Source organism: Hyperolius riggenbachi, chromosome 11 (genome assembly GCF_040937935.1).
Source record: "Hyperolius riggenbachi isolate aHypRig1 chromosome 11, aHypRig1.pri, whole genome shotgun sequence".
NCBI classification, from domain to species: domain Eukaryota; kingdom Metazoa; phylum Chordata; class Amphibia; order Anura; family Hyperoliidae; genus Hyperolius; species Hyperolius riggenbachi.
In genome coordinates, this window is record NC_090656.1 from 88,671,504 (window position 1) to 88,695,058 (window position 23,555).

General features: G+C 42.7%; 1 protein-coding gene across 7 annotated transcripts in view; it reads left to right on the top strand.

Moving 5' to 3' along the window:
- The window catches only part of SYT7 (synaptotagmin 7), a 945,664-nt gene that overhangs the window by 52,457 nt on the left and 869,652 nt on the right, over window positions 1–23,555 (top strand). For 4 of the 7 annotated variants that reach the window (XM_068261178.1, XM_068261176.1, XM_068261179.1 and 1 more), the window contains 2 exons: window positions 14,084–14,277; window positions 16,429–16,542. The gene's annotated coding sequence lies outside the window, so the exon portion shown is untranslated. The remainder of the gene's footprint in view (window positions 1–14,083; window positions 14,278–16,428; window positions 16,543–23,555) is intronic. The other 3 variants (XM_068261177.1, XM_068261181.1, XM_068261182.1) reach the window with 1 other exon arrangement.

Genomic DNA, 23,555 nt, shown 5'->3' on the forward strand with positions numbered 1-23,555 from the left:
ATTTAAAATAAACATATGAGGTAACTTCAAATGAACATTACATAGTTACTTTGCCATCAGTTCCTCTCAGAAGCTCACCATTTTCTTCTGACAATAATCCCTTCCAGTTCTGACAACATTTTGTCAGAACTGAAATATATCAGTTGCTGTCAGTTATAGCTGAGAGGACAACTGATGTGCCAGGTGATGTCCATGTTTCCCTATGGCTCAAGTGGGTGATATTACAGTTTAACATTGTGCTGACCAGGAAGCTGTTATGGGGTAATGGCCATTTTCAAAATGGAAGACTTAAGGCCCGTACTCACGGGCTGCAAATGTTGCCTGTCGTCAGCACACGTGAGCGTGTGGGCGACAGGCCGGCGACAGCTTCTCGCCAGGTCCCTCCGCGTACACACGCGGAAGAGGGACCAGCGGCGAGGCGGAAGCTGTCGCCGACGTTCCTCCTCCCCCCGCCGGAAGCTCCATTTGATACAATGGAGGCTGCTGTCGCTAGTCCGCGTACTCACGCGGACTAGCGACAGTTGCGGGGGAGGTGCGGCGGCGACTGTCGCCATGCGATTGAAACTTTCAATCGCATGGCGACATGAGCGGCGGGCGACAGTTCGGGGTGCGCGCGCGTGCGACGGCCCATACTCACGGGCGACCTGTCGCCGCAACACGCGCGCGCCGCGTGTTGAGGCGACAAAAGTCCCTCGTGAGTATGGGCCATTAGAATTCCCTTGATAAAAGTGGACAAACAGGACGCGGGAGAGGAGAAAGGATTTGAGGAGTAGACTACACGGGAGGTAAGTATGATCTGTGTGTGTTTATTTTGACTTAAGGGCAGCAGTGTCGGCTGCCACATTTTCATTATTTTAAGCAAAGACGTTGCCAGCAGTTAATGAACTGATATTATTAACAATGTAGCAGTACAGTGGATTGAGCAAGCACAATGTTCAGTATGCTACTTTTTATACATATACAAATCAGTTAGAATAGGACACTTTCTATAGCTTAACTTCCATTTAGACCGCAACATTTATTTTGGAAATGCAGTAAATAAAGCACTTACAGGTTCACTTTAAAGTAAACCTGTGAGATAGAAAAGTGGCCCTAAGGGGTATTCAACTTGGGTGGGTGAAGCCTCTGGTTCCTAAAGAGGCTTGCCTCCTGCGCAGTCTTGTATTAGTGCTGGGGACCCCCAAAGAGTGGTCTCCCTGTTCATGTGCACTAGCTCCATCCCACTTGGGCTCCGGCTGAAATAGCTGAGCCATATTGGGTCCATGCTACTGTGCAGGTGCAAATAGTGCAGACCCGATCCCGGCCTGGCTATTTCCTAAGAAAACAGAGCAGGGCGGAGCTAGCGCATATGCAGAAGGCGCTGACAACCAGTTTTTCAGGGTTCCTACTGCTGGGGTGAGACTGCAGAGGAAGCCTCTCTAGGATCCAGAGGCTTCCCCCTCCTGAGCTGAGTACCCTGTAGGGGAATTTTTCTTCCCTTCCGGTACATTTTAAGCTTTTCAAGTGCAATGATAGTGTACAGTCACTGATGATGACAGTAGGTGCCATCACAGTTCCACTGACATTTGTAGTAATTTTGTACTAATGTCGCCATGCCCCCTGAGAAAGCCGTCAAACTGTCGGGAGCTTCTCTCTGCTCGTCCTGAATGGTACGCCATGTTGTTACAGCCTCCGCTCACAGCACTGTCATGTCACAGACCCATAAAAGGGCCTAACGCTGAGCCATGCACGCCGCCCAGTCATGCCGGCCGGGCTGCTACTGCTTGGGTCTGTGATCCTGTGGACCAGCACAGCACGGTTTCATCCCTGAGAGGATTCTACTGCCTGATGCACATCGAGTTATGATCATCTAACACTTGGCACTGGTGACTACACAGCATGTCCCTGCAGGGTGATGAGGCCAGAGCATCATTGGGGAGAGATGAAAGCGATTTCAGCTGTGCCTGCTGGATCTACATCTGCATTTCCTATCTCAGCTTTGCCTGCCTGTCTAACCAGCTTCTAGGAACTGCTCACTTACATATGCAAGTTTATGTGAGATTGCTACCTACAAACTGTAATTATTGCTGGATTTAAGTGATGGGACTGTGCTGCGACATCACAGTGTATCCATGTGGAACTTTTATGGAATTTTGGATCATTGATGTTAAGTTAGCTTCAGCATCTAATACTTTTGTGTTATTTGGATCTAGATCAGGCATGGGCAAACTTGGCCCTCCAGCTGTTGAGGAACTACAAGTCCCACAATGCATTGCAGGAGTCTGACAGCCACAGTCATGACTCAAAGGCAAATGCATTGTGGGATTTGTAGTTCCTTAACACGCTGGAGGGCCAAGTTTGCCCATGCCTGATCTAGATGAAACATTGGCATTTCCCTAGACCCTGTTTGATTGCTGTGTGGTATTTGCTGTGCATGTTTGCGAGAGGTCATGTTGGGGTGGCCATCCCATGAGATTTTATGCCCATCTAATTTTAATATGGTTCTTAATACATTTTTTTATACCTTTTGTGAACTTGTGCCCTTAGTTGTTTATTATATCTGATTTACGTGATACATTATCAGGACATGTATGACCCACAATTCTATTACCACTTCCAAATCTAAAGTCATAACATTGTACTTATACAATGTAGAGATGTGTCTTAAAATTGACCACTGTATTGATTTTAGACCTACACAAAAAAAAGCATGTTACGCCAATGAGTACTGGGCAAACCGTCTGCTAGTCGGCTCTCAATACACTGACTTCAAGCAGGTGGTGCTTTGGGTGCACTGTGATATGCAAGTTGGAAACGTTTATGATGCCAAAGCTTCTCCATACAGAATTTTCAGGGTTCACTGCTATACTATGCCAAACCCCTTACCGTGTCTAACTCTAGTTTCGGGACTTAGTGTATGTTTACCCTAACCAACCACATCCTCTTCCCTCGCCTTATGTTACCCTGAATCCACTAAATACTTTTACCTTTCATGTAACTGACCTTAAAGGGAATTTGTAGTGTAAATAAACTTAAGATCTAATGAATTGTATGTATAGTACAGCAGTGGCTGACATAGCCAATAATGGGCCCCTGTGCAGAATAAATGAAGGGGCCCCATGTGAGTGGCCATAATCATAACAGATTATGGTTGGGTCCAAATAATGTTGATAACATAAAAGTACATGAATCTAGGTTAAATTCTGTAAAAACTAGGCACTGTGTTTATGTAGCACACATACTGTATGACTGGGCCACAAGCAAATATCACTGTTCCCTTATGGGTTTCAGAGAGAGATACACAGAGAAGAGCCTACAGAATAATCATACCCTAACTGTGTTGCAGCTGCGTGGGCCCTAGAGGGTATGGGGCCCCTGTGCGGCTGCACGGTCTGCACGGGCCTATGTCCGCCTCTGTAGTACAGCTACGAACAGCTAAGAAATAGAAAATTAGTAGCAAAGAACACATGTTTGTCTCATATTGTTTCCAGTACAGGAAGAGTTAGGAAACTTCAGTTGTTATCTTTGCAAAAGAGCTGCTCTGAGCTCTCCGACCTAACTTGGGTTGGAGACCGTACTATTTTCTGAAACACTTATACATCAAAGAAACAGTGAGACACAGGTTCAGATAAGGTTTTACTGCACTGAAGTTCAAAGGGCCATTAGCTCTGTTCTGTTTCATAGTTTAACTGCCTAACAACTGCTCCACGCCGATTGGTGTGAGCAGAGCGGCAGCCCCAGGACCACTCCACGCCAATTAGGGTGAAGTGCTGGGGGTGGAGATTGGAGGGGATCGTGCGCGCTGATATGCATGCATCCCTGCTTGAATGATGGAGCTCTGCTCTGTCCCCACTCTGTTGGTGGGCAGGATTACAAAACCCCCGAAAAACAGGAAAATGTATTAAGAAATAAATATTTATTAAAAATAAATAAACAAGGCAGGAGGGATCAGACCCCACCAACAGAAAGCTCTGTTGGTGGGCAGAAAAGGGGGGGGGGGAATTACTTGTGTGCTGAGTTGTACGGCCCTGCAGTGAGCCCTTAAAGCTGCAGTGGCCTATTTTGTAAGAAATGGCCTGGTTACTAGGGGGGTTTAAGACCACTGTCCTGAAGAGGTTAAAATACAGTGTGGGGTTTGTAATTGCAAAGATGCAATGTTATTTAAAAGGGGAAAAAAAAGCTATATAACTGATAAGAAGACTTTTTTTTCTTTTCTACTAATGTTCTATTAATTATCTGTACTAGACATTCAATTCATTCGACCATTTATAGTTTTTTGTTTGTTTGTTCATTTCAGTGTCACTTTGACCTAGTCTCTGCACAGTGCCTAGCCAGAATCTATAGCCATTACCTTTCTCTTAGGCCCCTTTTTTACTATCGCGGTTTCCGCCGCGATTCCGCAGAGTTCCCCCGCACATGAATCGCACGGGGAAACTCTGCCATAGGGGATAACGGCGCCGCGGCCGAATCGCTTGCGGAAGCGATTCGGCTGAAACCCCCCGCAGAATTCGCGGCGGAGGCTGCGAATCCCATAGCCGTGTATGGCACAGCTCATGGGATTCGCCTGCGATCCCGCCCACCCGCTCAGTGCCGGCGTGCGTCTGAGAGACGCACGCGGCACTAGTGGAAACGAGCCCTTATGCTAATCTTCTTAAAATATAAATTCTAACCAAAAGCTTCCACTTAACCCTAACCTGAAAACCTTGTCTAAACCTGATTTTATCCTAAGACTCTCCCAAAACTCCTCAGTTATGTCCTCCAACTTGATCTCCCCCTAATCCAAAAAACCCAAATTGCAGGGGCAACAAATTCATCTAATGCCCGAGTTCACTATTTTTCCATCCTCTACTCTGCCTAAACTAACAGTAAACTACCTTCAAGGTGTGCTGATACCTACATAAATAATGGAAGTTGGCCTTCTAAATTGTTTCTGCTGTTTGTTAAGTTTTTGATCTCTCCCCTTTTATCCAGTGTTCCTGTGGACTTGGTTATCTTCGCGTTGCAGATCGTTTTTATTATTTGTACTTCGAAAGATCAGACTAATGAATTGTACAGACATTAGTCTTTGTCATCTGGAGGGACAATTTGTTACAGCAGCCTCTGACAGTAATGCATATATGTCTCAACCGAGTTACATTTTCTGTCCTATGGAAAGTGAGAGAGATGGGAGAGACAGGAAGCATCTTGCTATGGGCCAGAACACAGCAATCCGGTGGGAAAAAAAATCAATCCTAGCTGATTGCTATTTGTAAAAGACGTGAATATCAGACTGTCAGATAATACAGTTATGAATTAGTGCTCTAGGCCAAGAAACGTCTAACATCTGTACACCTCTTATGCAGGCGCATTACATGCAAGGAAATGAGAGGGAGAATGATTTATAAGCAGTGGGGCCATTTTTAAAGGACAACTGATGCGATAGGGATATGGAGGCTGCCATTTTTATTTAATTTTTTTGCAATACTAGTTGCTTGGCCATCCTGCTAATCCTCTGCCTCTTAATACTTTTAGCCATAGACCCTGAACAAGCATGTAGCAGATTAGGTGTTTCTGACATTGTCAGATCTGACAAGATTAGCTGCATTCTTGTTTCTGGTGTTCTTCAGACACGACTGCATAGATCAGCTGGAGAACTGCCAGGCAACTGGTATTGCTAAAAAAGAAATAACTATGGTAGCCTCCATATACTTCTTGCTTCAGTTGTCCTTTATAGCAGAGTTTATTAGGATGGGAGGAGTCAGCTTTTACTGTGGATAATAATAGTGATGTGGCGACAGGCTACAGTCAATATTGCAGGTATACTGCATTGTTGTCCATTGCTCCATTTAAAAAAAAAGTTAAAAGAAACACGCAGTAAGGGAACATAAAGGATGGCATCTTTCTTCTGTTTTTGTTCAAACATATTTTATTTAAGCAATTTTACAACACATAAATCCTATAAGAAAAGGATGCATACAGTTGTATATCAGACTTCCTTTCTTTACTTTTTGAATTGCCAGTTGCCTCTCTTGTTTGGCAGTCCTTTTGGTTTTAGCATTGTCAAAGCCACGTACCTTGAAAAACAATGCTGCCAGAGAAATAAGACTTGAATTTACTTTGTTGAAGATAATAGGTTTTTACAGTGTTTCTGAGCCCATGCAGTGATTTCTCTACTGAATTGTTTATAATTCAGTGCTTTCAGAGCGACCAAAGTTCATGGCCATCCAGCGTGGGCTTTTGACCTTACCTTTTGAGTTCAGCAATGGATCTGTGGATTTTTTAAATATTTTATTATGTACGATGGTGGATTATAAAATCCCCAAATTATTTATTTTACATTGAAAACTGTTATTCTAACGTTCTTTCACTATTTTGCCCAAATCTTTACTTATGAGAGACTCAGGCACTCTGGGATGGTAATCGCGTATTCCTAATTACGAAAATGTTAATACCTAATGTGGTATGAAACCCAGCATTTCTTCTTTGCTCTAAAAGATTAGTTACATAATATTATATACTACCACCATTTATTTTTTATTTTTTTTTAGTAGAACAGCATTCAACTAGTTACAAGCTCCCTGCAGGGAAAGCTGGATGCATCCAAACTGGAGATAATATTATCTTGTGTTTACTTAATTGTATCAAGTGAGGAATGTAAACTTCTCTGGCAATTCAGATACTCAGAAAGCATTTCTGGGTACATTACAATATGAATACACCAGTTATGAATAAAATGCAATGGCAGCTCTCAGAGCAAAAAAATTGTACTTTGGGAACTTGTAATTTCTAAATGAATAATAACAGTGTTCTCCCTAGAGCCTTTTAACTGGGCGGTGCGCCCGGCTGGTGGTCAGTCCCCGCCCGGCTGCTGTGATCACTAATCCCTGTCTATGGCATATTTGCCGTCCTGAGTCCTCCACACTCATCCAACACAGTGTGCAGCGGCTGTGGCATTGGAGCTGGCCCGCTGTCACTCTGATACAATCTCCGCCCTCCTCCTCAGCTATTACTAGCCAGACCGCGGGAGCTTTGAAGGAGGAGCACATCAGCACACAGAGAAAGAACTGAGAGAACTTGGGCTTCCTGTGATCCCTCTGGTGAGTCGCTGATCTGCCTGTCATGCAGAGGACGGGCTCTCCTCCTCCTGTCTTCCCAGCATGTGCTCCAGCCTCACCCGATCAGAGGTCACTGTGGAGCAGCGCTCGTTCATGCCGGGGACAGCAACAGCAGGGCAGTAATGGTCCCCAAGCAATGGAATCCTGGTCAGCTGCTGTCTCTGTGCTAGAGACCAGTATTAGACAACTTTACAGCTACAACTGCTTCCTTTCCCCCACTGCTCTGCCGGAGACGTTACATAGTAAATCTAGCTGTCCTGGACATCAGTCTGCAGACTTCCTGCAGTGTGCTGTCCACTCACACACATTTTTATTCCTGCATATGTCTCTCCCTCTACAACATTCCCTCTGTCTGTCTGACACACTTTCTCCCTCTTTTTTTTTTCTTTCCCCTTTACCAGTCCTTTTCACACACACTCTCTCTGTCCCTCAAAGACAAATCTATCTCCCTCCCAGACACTCAGGGCCATTTTCCACCAGCGCGTTTGTGCTGGCCGAATCGTAAAGTCGCAAACCGCTAGCGATTTTACAATCGCTACGGTTTTCTTTTTAACATAGGAATCGCGGTAGGTCATTACCACTATCGCGATTCGTTTTTGACGGGAACGCGAACGTGCGGCGGAGCGATATTTGCCGCGATTTTGCTATGCAGTGCATAGCATAGCAAAATCGCGGCCGCAAACGTCGGCAAATCGGCGGAATTGCGATTCAGCAATCGCTAGCGTTCAGCGTGAACGCTAGTGACTGCTAGTGGAAAAGGGCCCTTACACCTATTACTCTTCCCTTCCGTTTGTATTCACCTTTTCTACTCAACCCCCTCTATCCTCTATATACTGCATTTCCTGAATACAGTATGTATGTCTGCTTACCAGTGCTTGACTTTGTTTAAGGGGTGAAGCCACAGCAGAAACCCCCAAGCACTTTTATTTTATCTTTGTAGTGCATGCTGTTTAGCAAGACAAACAAGCATGTCTACACTGGGTTTACTACCACTATGTCAGCCAAGACTATTGTGAGACTTTTTGAATGACATAACAGAACAGTCTGTGGGCATGTGTGGTTTTGGGCCTAAATTAGTCACCCAGTCTACAGCCCTGTCTGGTATTAATCTGCCTTTGGCAGCACTCTTATCGGATTGCCCCTCACAACAGCTACACTCAGTGCAAGATGCCTCGGAATCCATTAGCATCATTTAGTGTAATCCTCTACCCCTATCAGCAGTGCCTAGCATGATTACCTCACTAACACCCAGCGCGATCCACCTAATCTCCTACCCAGCGAGCAGCACCCAGCATGATCCTCCCTGTCCATTCTTACCTAATAGTAGCACACACCATCATCCTCCTTTCCCGACCATCATGACCTTAATATCCCACCCGGCTACTTTTTCATGCCACCCGGCTGGAAAAGAATTCTGGGGAGAACACTGCAGTAGCTGTAGAATATTGTACCATGTGACCCATCAGTTAAGATAGAAAGTTTTGAAGCAAGAAGCCTTTATGGGCTAACTTTAAAAGATTGAAATGTAGGAGTAACAATAAGATATCAGAATAAAGTAATACCTCTTCAGCTTTTCATCCTGTCTACTGAATAAAGCATAATTTACATACATATGAACATCAGGAGAAAGCACTGACTTTTTTTTTGCAAATAAATATAAATGTCACTTATGTGTACTAAATACAACTGGATATCAAAAGGGTGCAAGCATCACTAAAATATTGTAAACACATTTACAACACATTGATTTGACCTCCAGTGAATTTGTCATGCTTAAAGGACTTCTGGGGGGGGGGGGGAAGAGTTAAACTTACCCGGGGCTTCTAATGGCCCCCCTCAGACTTCCTGTGCCCGGGTGGCCACTCACTGATGCTCCAGTCCCCGCCTCCGATTCACTTCTGGCATTTCCGACTTTAAAGTAGGAAAACCACTGCGCCTGCGTGGCCGTGTCCTCGCTCCCGCTGATGTCACCAAGAGTGCAGCCGCAGACCGAATCAATCGAACATGTTGCTCTTTTTTTTTTGTACCAGTGTTAATGCATGCTCTGAAACCATAAATGGTTCGAAATCATGTGAACCTCAGCTGCTTCCTCTTACGATTAACCAACATCTTCCATCATGCTCAATCAAGAAATGTTGTCAATTTGAGCAGATATCAGGCAATATGCATCGATTGAGCATAATGGAGTACACTAAATTCTCTTCAGATATGATAAGATGATAAAAGTAAAAAGGTTAATTGAACGTGGCAAAGCAGTAATGTATGGGCAGCTTTAGGCTTGTCAGACCTGGCCTAAAAGGATCATAAATCCTGGATTTCCTCAGATAAATTAAACCAAGCAGAAACAACATATTTTAGGCTGAAAGAGAAGTACATCAGTTAATTAAATTATGTATTTATGTAGATGTTGCCCTCTAGAAAAGTAATCTCAGAGCAAGAGTGGGTTAAATTTTATTGTGGGATACAAATAATTGAAATTTCGGTAGGGTTTGAAGAGAGGTGGGCAAACTATTCTGGCTGCGGGCCGCATTCCTGTAGAAGCCGGCATGCCTCCTGCATTCCAGCCTCGTTACTCTCTCCCTCCCTGCAGAGTTGCAAACACATGTAGCAATACGGCTTTAACTCACCCAATCATGCGTTCCAGCTGCGACAGCAGCGTCATGTGATATGCTGGTGCGTAGTGATGGTGGCTCACATGACACCTCTGTCGCCATGGAGACTGACGCTGGAATGTGCAATTGGGCGAGTTAAGCTTCAGGGAAGGAGAGGAGTCCGGCCCTCTACCATAGGGCCGGATTCAGGACACACACGGGCGGTAGTTTTCCCAGGCGTGGGTTAGAATGATGTCATCAGCGTCCTAAATGTTATTTTTAAGGTATGTGCAATTGCTATTTTATTTTAAAGAGACACTGAAGCGAAAAAAAAATTATGATATAATGAATTGGTTGTGTAATACGGATAATTACTAGAATTTTAGTAGTAAAGAAAATATTCTCATATTTTTATTTTCAGTTATATAGTGTTTTTTTTATAACATTGCATCATTCTCTAATATTTGCAGTTTAGACACTACTCGGCATTCTAAATGGGTTCAAAATACTTTCAAGATACATTGGCTATCATTCATAAAGCATGCGGAAGCATGCGAAAATGCTGAAAACAGCTGATTTTACCGAGCACATAGCAAAATGTGTATTCATAAAGGCTGTTTCCGCATGAGAAGCTGACATTTCCGAGCAGAGCGATAAATTACCGCCTTGTGCGTTGAATCTCTTAAGAAATGTAACAAAATGTCAATTCATAAAGATTAGAGCAAGAGGTATGCGCATGGACGGGGAATACCGCTACCTTGGAAGTAGCGATAAGCATGCAGAATGCATGTAAGTTAATGAGACAGACCTCCCAAGCAGCAGCAGTGAGAGCAGTGCACGGAGGGACTCCGGCAGCTTCTCTGTTTCCGCCTGCCGACCGCCAGCCTTTTTCAGGAAATCACTGCACTTGTATCGCAACTGGCAACATTTTTATGAATGACCACCCAGAAGTCTAAAATACCGAAAGCGGTATTTTACACACGGATTTTTGTTACCGAACAAACTTTTATAAATGATAGCTAATGTCCTTTAAAGCTTATTATCTGAAGTGTCTGTCAGAGTTCTCGGGGACTTTGAAAGTCGAGTTCAATGGCTAATTTGCATAGATAACAACTGGAGTTTAACTCTTCCTTTACTGGAAACAATATTAGATTTGTGTCTCTGCTGCTAATGTTTTTTTCTTAGCTGTACTACACATACAAATCATTATATTATAGTTGGTTTTTTTTTGCTTCAGTGTCTCTCTAACTAAGTTAAAGTAAACCCAATTAGAGAAAGGTCAGGAATGTGCAGGGAGGATTCTCTAGGAACTTGGAAAAAAGTTCCTTTCTTTTTACCAGACCCATCACCTAGTTTTCATATATAGTCTAAACTGCTTTCATAACACAAAATATAAAAGTGATATTCCTTTGCCAAGAAACAGTATCTTTCATAAGTAAAATGATTTCTTGGAGCTCACATCCAGAGACGATGCCTAGAAAATATTTTAAGAGTTGCCTGCGAGAAACATTGTGGGAGAGTTACTTCATCAGATTCTCAAAACAGTCCTCGGGCCTCATCAACACATTTTGCAAATTTCCTCTCCAGAACACAGGTGGGTTAATCACTGATTGAAATAATTAGCTAAGTTTCTCTGTGCGGAGATCTACAACCCCATTTCCTAATAAGCTGAGACGCCGTGTAAAACGGGAATAAAAACAGAATGCGATGCTTTCTAAATCACTTAAACCCTACATTTAATTGAAAATAGTAAGGAGATAACAAGTCAGATGTTGAAGCTGGGTAATGTACTGTTCTAATGCTCATCTTGAATTTGATGAGAAAAACAGGTTTCAAAAATGTTGTAACAGGGGTTATGGCAACAAAAAGTGTGCAATGCCAAATAAAACAAACAAAAACACTTGGATAAACACCTCACACCTTTAATAGGCCAATTACATGTGAATTAAGAAGATTGTCAGCCCTACCCAATAAGGTATAAAACACAAGGCAGTTAGATTAATATGCTAATTAAAAATAATAGCAATTGCTGAAGCAGGACAATTCTTCCCTTGCAAAATTGTACTTGTAGCAAGATCTCCTGAAAAAGCAATTGCATAAAAGTCTCCTTAAAATAATTGTTTGGTTTTCCTCTGGAATATCCTGCATCAATAACTTCAGAGAAGAAGGCTCCCTCTCCAAGATATTCCAAAAGAAATACAGCTATTGAGATGCACCCTTTCCACACGCACACTCCAGTGTACATTGTAGTCCACTCCCACTTGTCTTCTCTTCCTCTCCAACACTAAGGCCTGGAACCCACTGAAAACCGCAAACGCAAAACGCAACCGCTAGCGTTTTGTCTGAGCGGTTTGCAAGCGGATTCATGCGCGTTTTGGGTTGTGTTTTGCAACATTGTATTTTTTTCCCCAGCGGGTGCCTAGCGTTTTGCGTTTTGCGTTTTTATCCTGATTGGTCCTGTGAATTATTTTTAATTTTGTTACAGTGTGCTGAACCGCAAAACGCTAGCAAAACCGCTCAGTTTAGGTTTTGCTGAGCGTTTCTGCTAGCGTTTCAATACTTTACATTGAAGCGCTAACGCTCCCAAAATGCTGCAGGTCCTGCGTTTGCGTTTCTGGGAAACGCAAACGCTCCTGTGGAAGTTGCCCCATCCATTAACATTAGCCCAGCGTTTTGGCAAACTGCTAGCGTATCGCAGTGCTGCCAAAACGCTGCCAAAAGCGCTCCTGTGGGTTCCAGCCCTAACAGTTCCTATGTGCTGTGTCCCTATGTGCGACCCAACCCATCCCAGAGAAGATTTCCTATCCGTGTGGAGACGGTATTCTCCACGTGCCTGATATTGTGGTTGCCTATCAGCAACCCAGTTTTGTAAGTATTTTTTTTGTGATCCCATTGCCTGAAAATACTACACTATTTAGTAAACTTGGTATTCTCTATTTCTTTTCTTTTTTTCTCATACAAATTACCTTTCATTATCATGAGAAAAAAATAAACAGGGGCTTCTGCTGGTGACCCAGATGTGCCCTCCTCATTCAATACTTCAGGTCCTATCCCACATTTCTGCTTCAGTGGGTAACAGTTAAATATAAAAAAATATATTCAGCGAGAATAACCAAGTCCACAGGAATACTTTACAAATGGAGAGGAGAGATCAAAAACTTTACAAATAGTACAAATCTTTCAGAAAGCCAACTTTCATTATTTAATTAGGCATCAGCACACCTCGAAGCTAGATTGCTATCAGTATAGGCAGAATAGAGGATGAACAATGGTGAAATAGTAAGCTCTGGCATTAGATACATTTGTTTCTTTGGAAACCTAATTTTTACTTAAAGCGGTATACAACTTTGACATAATATTCAATAAAAACATGTTTTCCTACTTTTTATAACCCATACAGTTATCATATTTGCTTTTGTGCATAAGTATTATTCAGTGTTCTCCCCAGAATTTTTTTCCAGCCGGGTGGCATGAAAAAGTAGCTGGGTGGCATGAAAAAGTAGCTGGGTGGAGCATGATGGGGAATGCAGGGCCGACGCAACTCTGCTTACAGCATAGGAGGAGGAGGTGAGCCGATGACAGCCGGGTGCTGACCAAAATTAGCCAGGTGGAGCACCCGGCTAAAAGAGCCTGGGGAGAACACTGAAGGAACATACCATGTTTCCCCTAAAGTAAGACATCCCCTGAGAATAAGTCCTAGCAGGAATTCCTAGCATGCTTGAAATATAAGACATCCCCCGAATGTAAGCCCTAGCAGCAGCCCACATGACACCAGCAAGTCACGCTCAATACAAAGCCTGGACACAGGAGAGCAGCAGTATAATGTGAGTTCTACAGTCCTGTATGTGTCAGGCAATTTGTGTTTTTGTTGGAGCCACCCCTCCTGATCTGTCGTGATAAGCTGCAGCAGCACTTCACCTCTTCACCTTTTCCCAGGACACACAGATTATCCTATCATAGCTCTGGGGACCTTGACAGAGTTCTCTGCCTGCAAGAAATAGACTCTTACCCACATGATCAGCAGAATGAGTTTCTTGTAAGTGAGAGCCAATATCGCAAACCACAAGCTCTGTGCATTCTGCTTGTGTTTCAGCATGGCATGCAGTATACACATTTTGTATAGGAAAACTACCAGTGTTTCCTCAAAAAATAAGACATCCTCTGAAAATAAGCCCTAGCACATCTTTCGGAGCAAAAATGAATATAAGACAGTGTCTTATATTTGGGGAAACACGGTAGCGCACACATACACACTCACACACTCACTCTGAAAGTATATAAGATAAAGTTTATTGGCAAGCATTATTCAGATTTAGAAAGTGCTTAGGTATTTTTTTTCTCTCTTTTTAACACCAGCAAGAACACCATGAAAGCAAACCTTCAGTTTTTTTGATGTATATATTATATTTTTCCCACCAGAAACCCATTGGAATGCGCCTGTCGTTTACATCCTGGGACAGCCTGAGTATAGAAGCCTTTCAACAAACAGAATGCACAATTCTAGCTGCAGCAGTCAAGTTCAAAGTGAGACAGCGAGGATGTTCTAAGTGCGAGGTGAGATGCGGAAGCGAAGGAGAAAGCACAGAGGGAACTGGGAGACAAACTGCTTGCAGGTTAGTTTGAATTGGAAGGAGAGAGGTAGAGCGCTAGTAGCATGAGTCATATTCTTTTGTTGCCAGAAAATTGCGCAAGACTTTCTTTATAAGGCTCCAGAAGTTTCTGTGGGAAAATTCCTGAGTTCGGCTCCATGAAAACATATTGAATGACCTCCGAAGAGTTACTGATGATTGGCGTTTTGCAGCAGGATCACAGCTTCTGTAAATAAGCTCTGCTCTGCGCACACCTACTAGACAAATAAATCAGTCTGGTAGCCTGAGGTGTAAAGTCAGAGGTTCACAGCACAAAACAAACAGCATGAAAATGAAGGTACTGACTGTACAGCACTACTGTAGAATCCTACTCGCCTTGGCAAGGAACAGCATTATTTCATCTGATCACCTTTGTGTAATGCTTATCTAAAATTAAATAGTGCTGTCTTTGTCAGGGCTTATAAATCTATAACATCAGGAGTGTGTTACAGTTCTTGTTGGAAAAAGCATCTGTTCATATGATTGTTATGTTTACATTCATTATTAATCTTGTTGCAAGCTGATGAACTTCACTTTGACATTGAAAACTTTTGGGGGTGATATACAAAAGTTGCAGTGAGGCCCATCCCATCCCCACCCCCTAAGCTTTATTAACTCTTGGAGTAGCCAGGAAGGTGGAGCCATCAAGCGTGGGGCTATTTCCTGGAAGCCCAGAATCTTATTTTGTTTTTAAAAGCCAAACATCTACGTTTACCACTTTTATTGTCTGAAGTGAATGACAGCAGTTTTTCATGTTTTATGTATGTAATAAATGTATTCTCAAACTATTAACCATTTGTTTTCTATTCCCTGCACCTGGAACTGTTTCTTTGCTATGCTAGTGTTTTATAACCAAGAGTTAGTTTTCTGCTACTGTATGACAACATAGAAAGTATCGTTTACAACATGGGATTCTTAACCCTTAGAGTAGGAAAAAGAAGAAAAGGAACTCAGTCTAATTCTATGTAGTACTGGACCCACGGACATATGTGAAGAGAGAACCGAGAGCCCAATAGTGTAGTAAGTCAAGGCAATTGATATAGTGAAAGAGAGTAAAATTTATACTCACAAACCAGGGTTACCTCCAGGCAACCACTGTATAGGCAGGTGAGGAGATTAACCTGTCCCCACTCAGGATTAAGAAGTCACTCTCTGTAGACGTGAAGAAAAAGGGGTAGCCCCCTCCACCAAGGGTGGATGTAAACATATTGTAAAATGAACAGAGGTGCCAAAAGATTAAGATCAATATTTAAAATATTTAAAAATGCCTTGGAGGCAGTGGTGGACTTACCTACTTTAAGCAGACACAACAAGCTGTGTATTCAACAAAAGGTATATTTATTGGTACGCTCCAGGGATTAATCACAACGTGTTTCGCAGGCCTAAACCCGCTTCATCAGGCAATAAGGGTAGGAGTACACAACTGGGGATAAAAGGCACAAATTGGTGTGTATCCGGACAGACCACATATACACATCAATTTCATATATAATGTGTGGGCTTGTATTATTCAGAATGTGTGATGGAATCGGGGGAGGGGAGTTTTTTTTCTGGGGGGGGAGTGAATTTCAGGGGGAAGAGGCTGGGGGTATGGACATATGTGTGTGAATAAGGGGGAGGGAGGGGGGGGAAGGGGTTATTGGAAGGGGTAATGGAGCCAGAGCGGACCCTCGGACAGACTCCCACACCCAAGTATAGTGTTCATTTCTGCCGCTGTCCTTGTTCACAACTTTATATTTCCTACTAAAGTAAAGGTACTCTTTATAATTTGTATAGTAATATTATTACATTTTTCCTTTATTTGCCAAGATATGTTTGCTGGGTAATAACACCTTTATATTTAAAGGAACGATTGGTGAGCAATTACATCATCTTTTCATTGAATTCAGCAAAATGAGTGGTGCAAGGTTTTGCACAATCCCTACTCCACAATAGATTTTCAATCAAGTAGTAATTGATCATTTAGAAAATTGGGCTGCTGTCAGCTGTGCCTAGCTGTAGACAATTACATGGTAAAGGCAGGGATCTTTCTCCCACTGGCTTTTCTGTACAGACTTTGCTGCCTCCTTTATATGTACATTACTCTTAGTTTTATATACATAAATAGCGATTACACGTTTTCTGTAATTTTGTTAGCTGAACTCTTGCACAGGACCGAAGGAAAACGGAGAAATGCACACCGGTACGTGTGTTGAGATTTTAGCCTGTTGAATTCCCCCTCTGGACCAGATCTCTTGCACAGGACAGAAGGTAAACATAGAGAAGTGTAGCTTGTATATACAGTATGTAGAAAGGTTAGCCTGTCTTGCACCGGACAGAAGGTAAACATAGACAATAGGCATTAGGTTCCTAAAAATGTATACTGTAATATAGTGTAACATAGATAAATGCACCCTGTATGTAGAGAGCTTAGCCTAATTCCTCCACATTTGCTTTTAATCACAAGTTGTAATTTGATCTTTCCCCTGTGTCACCTGACTGCCATGGTAGAGATGGCAGATAAGCTAATTTGAAAGAACAAGATGTTAACAATATAGCCATTTGATTCCCAACTGCTTCTGAGCTAAGTGCTTCTGCTGATCTGCCTTACTGTTACCGATTTTTGCCTGTATTTTGACTACTCTCTGCCTGCCACTTGCACCGACCTCTGCCTGGATTTTGACTACTTTCTTCCTGCCGCCTGTAAGGGCCTCTACCTGGATTTTGACTTCTTTCTACCTGCCGCCTGCACCGACGTCTGCCTGGATTTTGACTACTCACTGTCTGCCGCCTGCACCAACCTCTGCCTGGATTTTGACTACTCTCAGCCTGCTGCCTAAGACTGATAGCAAAGGGAATAAAGTCCCAAAGGAATCGTGCTTCTACTGCCCCGATTGTGATGTTGCCCTCTGTGCCATTTCCTGTTTTAAAATATACCACACACGGGAGTTGTATTAGGTATATATGTACATACTGTATAGTCTGGTGCCTTATTTGTACAGTTTCCAGAAGCGCCACCAGAGCACAAGCGAGTCACTCCCTTGCTTGGGGCCTCACTGTAAGTTGTGCCTCGCTCTGCTGCTGGTGGTTGCCCACCAACCTGCCCTGCGCCGCCCTGGGGGTCACCCTTTACTAACACAACCCTGTTCCTGCATGGACTCCTCTCGCCACACTTTCTTCCGGTCACCAGTCCCGCTCTCTCCTCCTGTCGCCATTGCGTCCTATCTCCATGGTTACCAGACACGTCTCTCATGACGTCGGAGGTGCCGCATGAAGTAACCATTTGATAGGATGCTGCGAGAGGAGATGAGAGTGGGAGAGCCCGGCGAGAGGAGTCTACGTTGGAACAGGGTTATGTAAATCCCTTTCTAACCTATAATGGGGCACCACATGTACCTGGATACCTATACTGCAGTACCTATAGATCGCTAGCTATACTGAGGGCACCACATGCACCTGGCTACCTATACTGGGCACCTATAGCTCACTATCTATACTGGGGCACCACATTTACTTGGCTACCAGTATACTGCATCACATGTAGCTCACTACCTATACTGAGGGCACCGCATGTACCTGGCTACCTATATATTGCAGCACCTATAGCTCGCCTATACTGAGGACACCACCTGTACCCTATTTCATATATTAACCGAGGACTACTTGTATTTTGGTAGTATTTGGCTCCACCCACATCATGACTTCGTGCTGCTTTCTTCGGTGATGGGGCAACACCCATTTTTACACTACTCCATTCGTGGAAGGGGTTGGGAGGGGAGGGGGGGCTCAAGTTATAGGCTTCTTGGGGCCACAAAAACCCTAGCTGCTCCCCTGCAGGTTCACAATTTTTTTAAAGTTTCTTCATAAATGTAATTATTGCAACAATTTTGTGTTCTTGTCTTTTACTTTATGTGGGATGTCTACAAGGCCTTTATTCTGATATATTTTAGTTATGATGTAAAAATTGGAGGCCTACAATTCTTGGAAAAAAATTACTGCTTTTAGACCCATAAATCCAGAAAAAAATGTACCGCCAGGGAGGTTAACACTGAGTAGAGTTTAAAAAAAAAAGGCAGAAGTGGTGTCACCTTTGGCATCACAGAGATGGAAAGATGGAAACAAGCAGAAATATTATTTTCTTTTTTTATATAACCCCTTTTTTTTTAATCTGATAGTGAATACTAAAAACAACAAATTTGTAAGTTAAATGATTACGGTAATTTCTTATTGGATGGTTTATCTTAATTTCTTCAGTAAATATGGAGTTTTATCCCACTTTAACAAAATAACGGTCCAAGAGTAAGATCAGAGCCACATGTGATTTCAGCTGCAAGGAGGTGACCATGGAGCATTGCTGAAAAAGTACATCGTATATAACCAGGTGGCTGATTTTGTACAAATCATTGCATATTATTGGAGCCAGCACTTAGCCACTGATCTGATCGTTTTGACATGAAACTTTAGTTTAACCTGTTAACGCAATCTGGACATACAGTTACGTCCAGATTGAGCCTCACAGACACAAGCAGGAATTATTGGTACGTCCTGTCAATCAGCGGCGGGTACTCGTGCACTCATGACGCTCATTCACGGCGGGATTTACACATCAGGGATTGGTGAAGGGGAAAAAAACATAAAAAGCTACCTTAGGGACTCAGCTTTTTTAATATGTACCGTATGTAATATGTATGTCATGAGGATATATTATTGTTATTTTAGCAAATAAGTGCTTGTAATTATTGATGGGGTACAAAAAACACAAAACAGTGAAAATACACCTTTATTTCCAAAACAATATCTTGTCACTATACATTGTGCTAGGAACATGATTTACATGTTGTGATAGCCAGGACAAATGGGCAAATAAGATGTGGGGGTTTTATCTATATACGTAGTAGCATTACTAATTACATTATTTTAAAACTATAGGGAATGGCATTGGAAAAAGGGTATTTTTTTCATCCCCCCCTTATTTTTCCCTATAAATTACATAGAAAATAAAATAATTACTGAAAACAAGTATTGCTGTGAGAAAACGCAGAAAAGCCGCCGCGTGTGCTCAGAACAAGGCGGCTGATTCCGCATCCAACGCGGCGGTTTGCACGCGTAGGCCTACATCTGCCAGTATGGCTGAACGCGGAGAAACCACCGCATGCCCTGATAGCGGTGCGGCTGGTTCCGTGTCCAGCGCGGCGGGTGGTACGCAAGACATGTCTGGTGTGGCTGGGACTGATAGTCCACACAGGTTCAGAAGGACGCGCGCGCTGAGAGGCAGAACTTTTATGACAGCCAGAAGGGAGTCAGCTGACCAAGCCGGTCAGCTGATGATTCAACCAGTTCCCATTGGTCCAGCACTTAGGGGAGGCGCTGGAGAGCGCTGGGCTATATATACTGGGTGCTGGTCATTCGCTGGTTGTCTGCCGTTGCGATCACTACGTGGAAGCACTCAGACCTTATTGTCAGAATCTGTGTTATCATTCTGTTATACTTCAGACTAGTTCCAGGGTGTTGATGATCAAGGACCTCACACCCAAGATTAGGGACTTGTGTTACCATTCTGTTATACTTCAGACTAGTTCCAGGGTGTTAATGATCAAGGACCTTACACCAAAGATTAGGGACTTGTGTTACCATTCTGTTATACTTCAGACTAGTTCCAGGGTGTTGATGATCACGGACCTCACACCCAAGACTAGGGACTCGTGTTATCATTCTGTTATATGTCAGACTAGTTCCAGGGTGTTGATGATCACGGAGCTCACACCCAAGACTAGGCATTGTTTATTATCTGTTATGACTTTCTGCTTTCCTGACCACTCTTCTGTTCACTGATTCGGTACTTCGCTATATCTGATACTCTGTTGCCAAACCCTGCTTGCCTTAGGATTACCGAATCAGCCTCCTGTCTTTGTACTTTGTATGTCTGTGTGTTGCCGACCTGGCTTGTCCGACCTTGAGAGGTATCTCCTCAGTTAAGAGATAGTTCACAGATCAGTCAGTGACATCCTCCTTTTGGTGTCACTCACGCTCTGGTCCTTTCCTCTCCCAGTCTGACTCCTCCCTGCGGGAGATTCTCAGGCTGCTGAAAGGTACTCATTCTCTAGCAGTATTCCTTACTGCCTTTGTACCTGTCCTCCTGATATTGTTCTCAAAGTATTACTGTTGCACCAAACACTCATATCTCTCAGGTGTCTAGAGGTTAGTAATATATCTGATTATCGGTGATACTGCAGATCATCAATAATCAGGTATATATCTGTATTTTTGGTGATACTGCAGATCACCAATATTTAGATCCTCTCTGTGTTACACCGATCGTTACAATTGCCCACAAAAAGCCTAATTAGTGGTGAAAAAAAATAAGATATCGATCATTTAGGTTTGATAAACAGTGATAAAGTTATGGCCAAATTAATGGGAGGAGCGCTGATCGGTGTAAATGGCTCTTGGTGGTAAGAGTAAAATAGCTTGGGGGTTAAAGTGGGTAAATTACACAGTTTTATGACCAACTTAAATCTTAGTACCAGTTTCTGAAACTAAACCAAACCAAGCTATTTTCAACTTTACATTTTTCAACTTGTATATACTTTAAAAAAAAAGTACAAGGTAGGCACAGTTTAGAGGAAACTGAGCGTCTTCTTAAATTTCTTCTAAAAGGTTTCTAGTTTCCTGGCTTCAGAATTCTTGTTCATCTGTGGCAGGCATACAGATCAGGTGTTTTGACACTTCTGATATTCCTTATCTACATACTTGTTCTAGGGAGTGACTCAAAGCTTATAGCAAGATAATGATCATTGCAACCAGGTATCTAGTATTCTTTTAGAAGAAGATCAAACCAGCAATTTCCAGAGTTTCCTAATGACGGATGCACTTTACTGTAATCATAGAATAGATTAAAGTAATTGTTTAAGAGTTTCATCTAAAGCCTCATCTACACGGGTAGATGAGGCTCCGATGATCCTTATCAATCGAGCCGCTGATGCGGCTCGATTGATAAGATCCGACAGGACAGATCTTGCTTCCGCCGATTCCCTGCTCGCTCCCCGCTAGGGGACAATGGCAGGGAATCGAGCAGAAGATAAGCGGCGCCGGTGGGGACGAGCGGGCACGAGCGGGGAATCGAATGTGGCGCACGCGCGGCGAGCGGGGACGCGGCGGGTACGCGCAGGAGGCGATCCGGCGGCTAATCGAGCCGCCGGATCGCTACAACCTCTTATGGTGTAGACGGGGCTTAATGCCTTTCAGAGGATTGTGTACTTGTGACAAAGGAAGCTACAAAGCTACAGATCTAGATTGTATAAGCCCAGGTGTTTCCTTCTATGTAAAGTATAGCAGTGAGTAGCTTCACTTTCATTTCTCTTTTTAAAACTAATATGGTAATTATTATTCATTTAAAGAACGAGGGTCAACCATACTATGCCAGGAAAAACACACATAAATAAGTGGATAAATACTTGGATCTACTTACCTAACAGATGTATTGTACTGCCCACATTTTGATTTCAGTGAATTTTATATAGTAAATAAATAGAATTTTGTTCCTGGCAGGGCCATGTCTATTTCCCATAGTGTGAAGCTAAATCCTGATGTAATTTTCTCCCTTACATTTTTTTCATTTCTCCTCAATGTGCTGAGTCGTCTAAGGCTTGCTTGTAAACTTGTGTAAGCTTTCAGCCTGAGCCTGTCACACTGCAGTGTGCTCAGCACAATCACTGAGACCCAAGAATGTGGGAGGGGTGATTACAAGCTCCCCCCCTCCCTCTGGTCTGCATCGGCGAGACAATAGAGCTCAGAAGACTGAGATAAGATAATTACAGCAAAAACATTCTGAAAAGATTGGAGAGCTTGCACTGCAGGATGAGATTCTTGGCAGCATTATAGACACCGTGCATTGTTTAACCACTTCGGGATCACAGTTTTTTTCCTTTAAAAATCAAAACAATTTTCACATTTCAGCAATCCTCCCATTCATTCACCACTGTTACTTATCACGCTGAAATGTTCTATACATATTTTTTTCACCACAGCTTCTTTTTTTGGGTGGTACTTTTTGCTAAGAATGATTTTATTTTATATGCATTGCAAAGGGAATAATAAGAAAAAAGGGAAGAAAATCAATATTTCTCAGTTTTCAGCCATTATAGTTTTGAAATAAAATGTGCTTCGATACATACAACTCACAAGTTTTATTTGTTCCGGTTATTACAACGTTTGAATTTTGTTCCTAGTAAAATGAATGATGATGATATTTTATCTGTAAATAAAGTTGTATTTTTTTCAGTTAAGTGATTGTTAATACTATATCACTAATTGCAAGACTTTATTTGCCAAATTAACAGTAGCCCTCATGGCATACATTTTTTTTTTTAAAAAAAGTCCCTAAGGTAACTATTTATGTAATTTTTTTAAATGATGTATTTTTTTTTTTTTACATTAGATATGCCTACCAAGGATCCTGAAGTAGTTAAATGGAATTTGATTTTGTGGCTGACAATCCCGCTTTAAAGTGATCTTGTAGAGGATTGTTTTACATTCATCTGGTGATAAGGATGCACATAATGGGGCTTAAAACCTCGTACACACACTAGGTGATTATTGGGCAAGGCCAGGGCTACCTGTGCAGAGAATCTAGCATGTGTACAGTGGCCCCTCATCTTCCCTGATGTGTCACTCAGAGATCTGTACTGGAGGATTGTAACATAGTAACATATTTTGGTTGAAAAAAGACATCCATTCATCAAGTTCAACCGTAAAGAAAATAAAAACCACTGTCCTGAACCCACACATATCCCAATTGATCCAGGCGAAGGCGAAAAACCTTACAAGGCCTGGGCCAATTATTATTAGATATAGAGTTTGCCATAAATACCTCCTGACTCCTGAGGTAAGATATTCCAGATTTTAACCACTTTCACTGTGAAGGACCCCTTTTGTAAATAGATGGCACAAACGTTTTACTCCATATACAGACCATGTCCCCTTGTCCATTGTACGACTCTAGGGACAAAAAGTTAATCTGCCAAGCTTTTGTATTGCCCTCTGTTGTATTAATCAGTCATGTTTTCCCAAGTTAAATAAGCCCACCTTTTCACTCTGGCCTACTACCCCTCACAAGTGCTCTAAACCTACAGCTGAACTCTGGTCCCCTACCGTTCGTGTCCTTACCTCTCCCTCTAGATTGTAAGCCTTTGGGCAGGGTCCTCCTCCTTTTGTGTCCTACCTGATCATGCACCTCCATTACTGTGAACCCATGCTATGCATCTGAGTGAACCTAACTTGCCTAA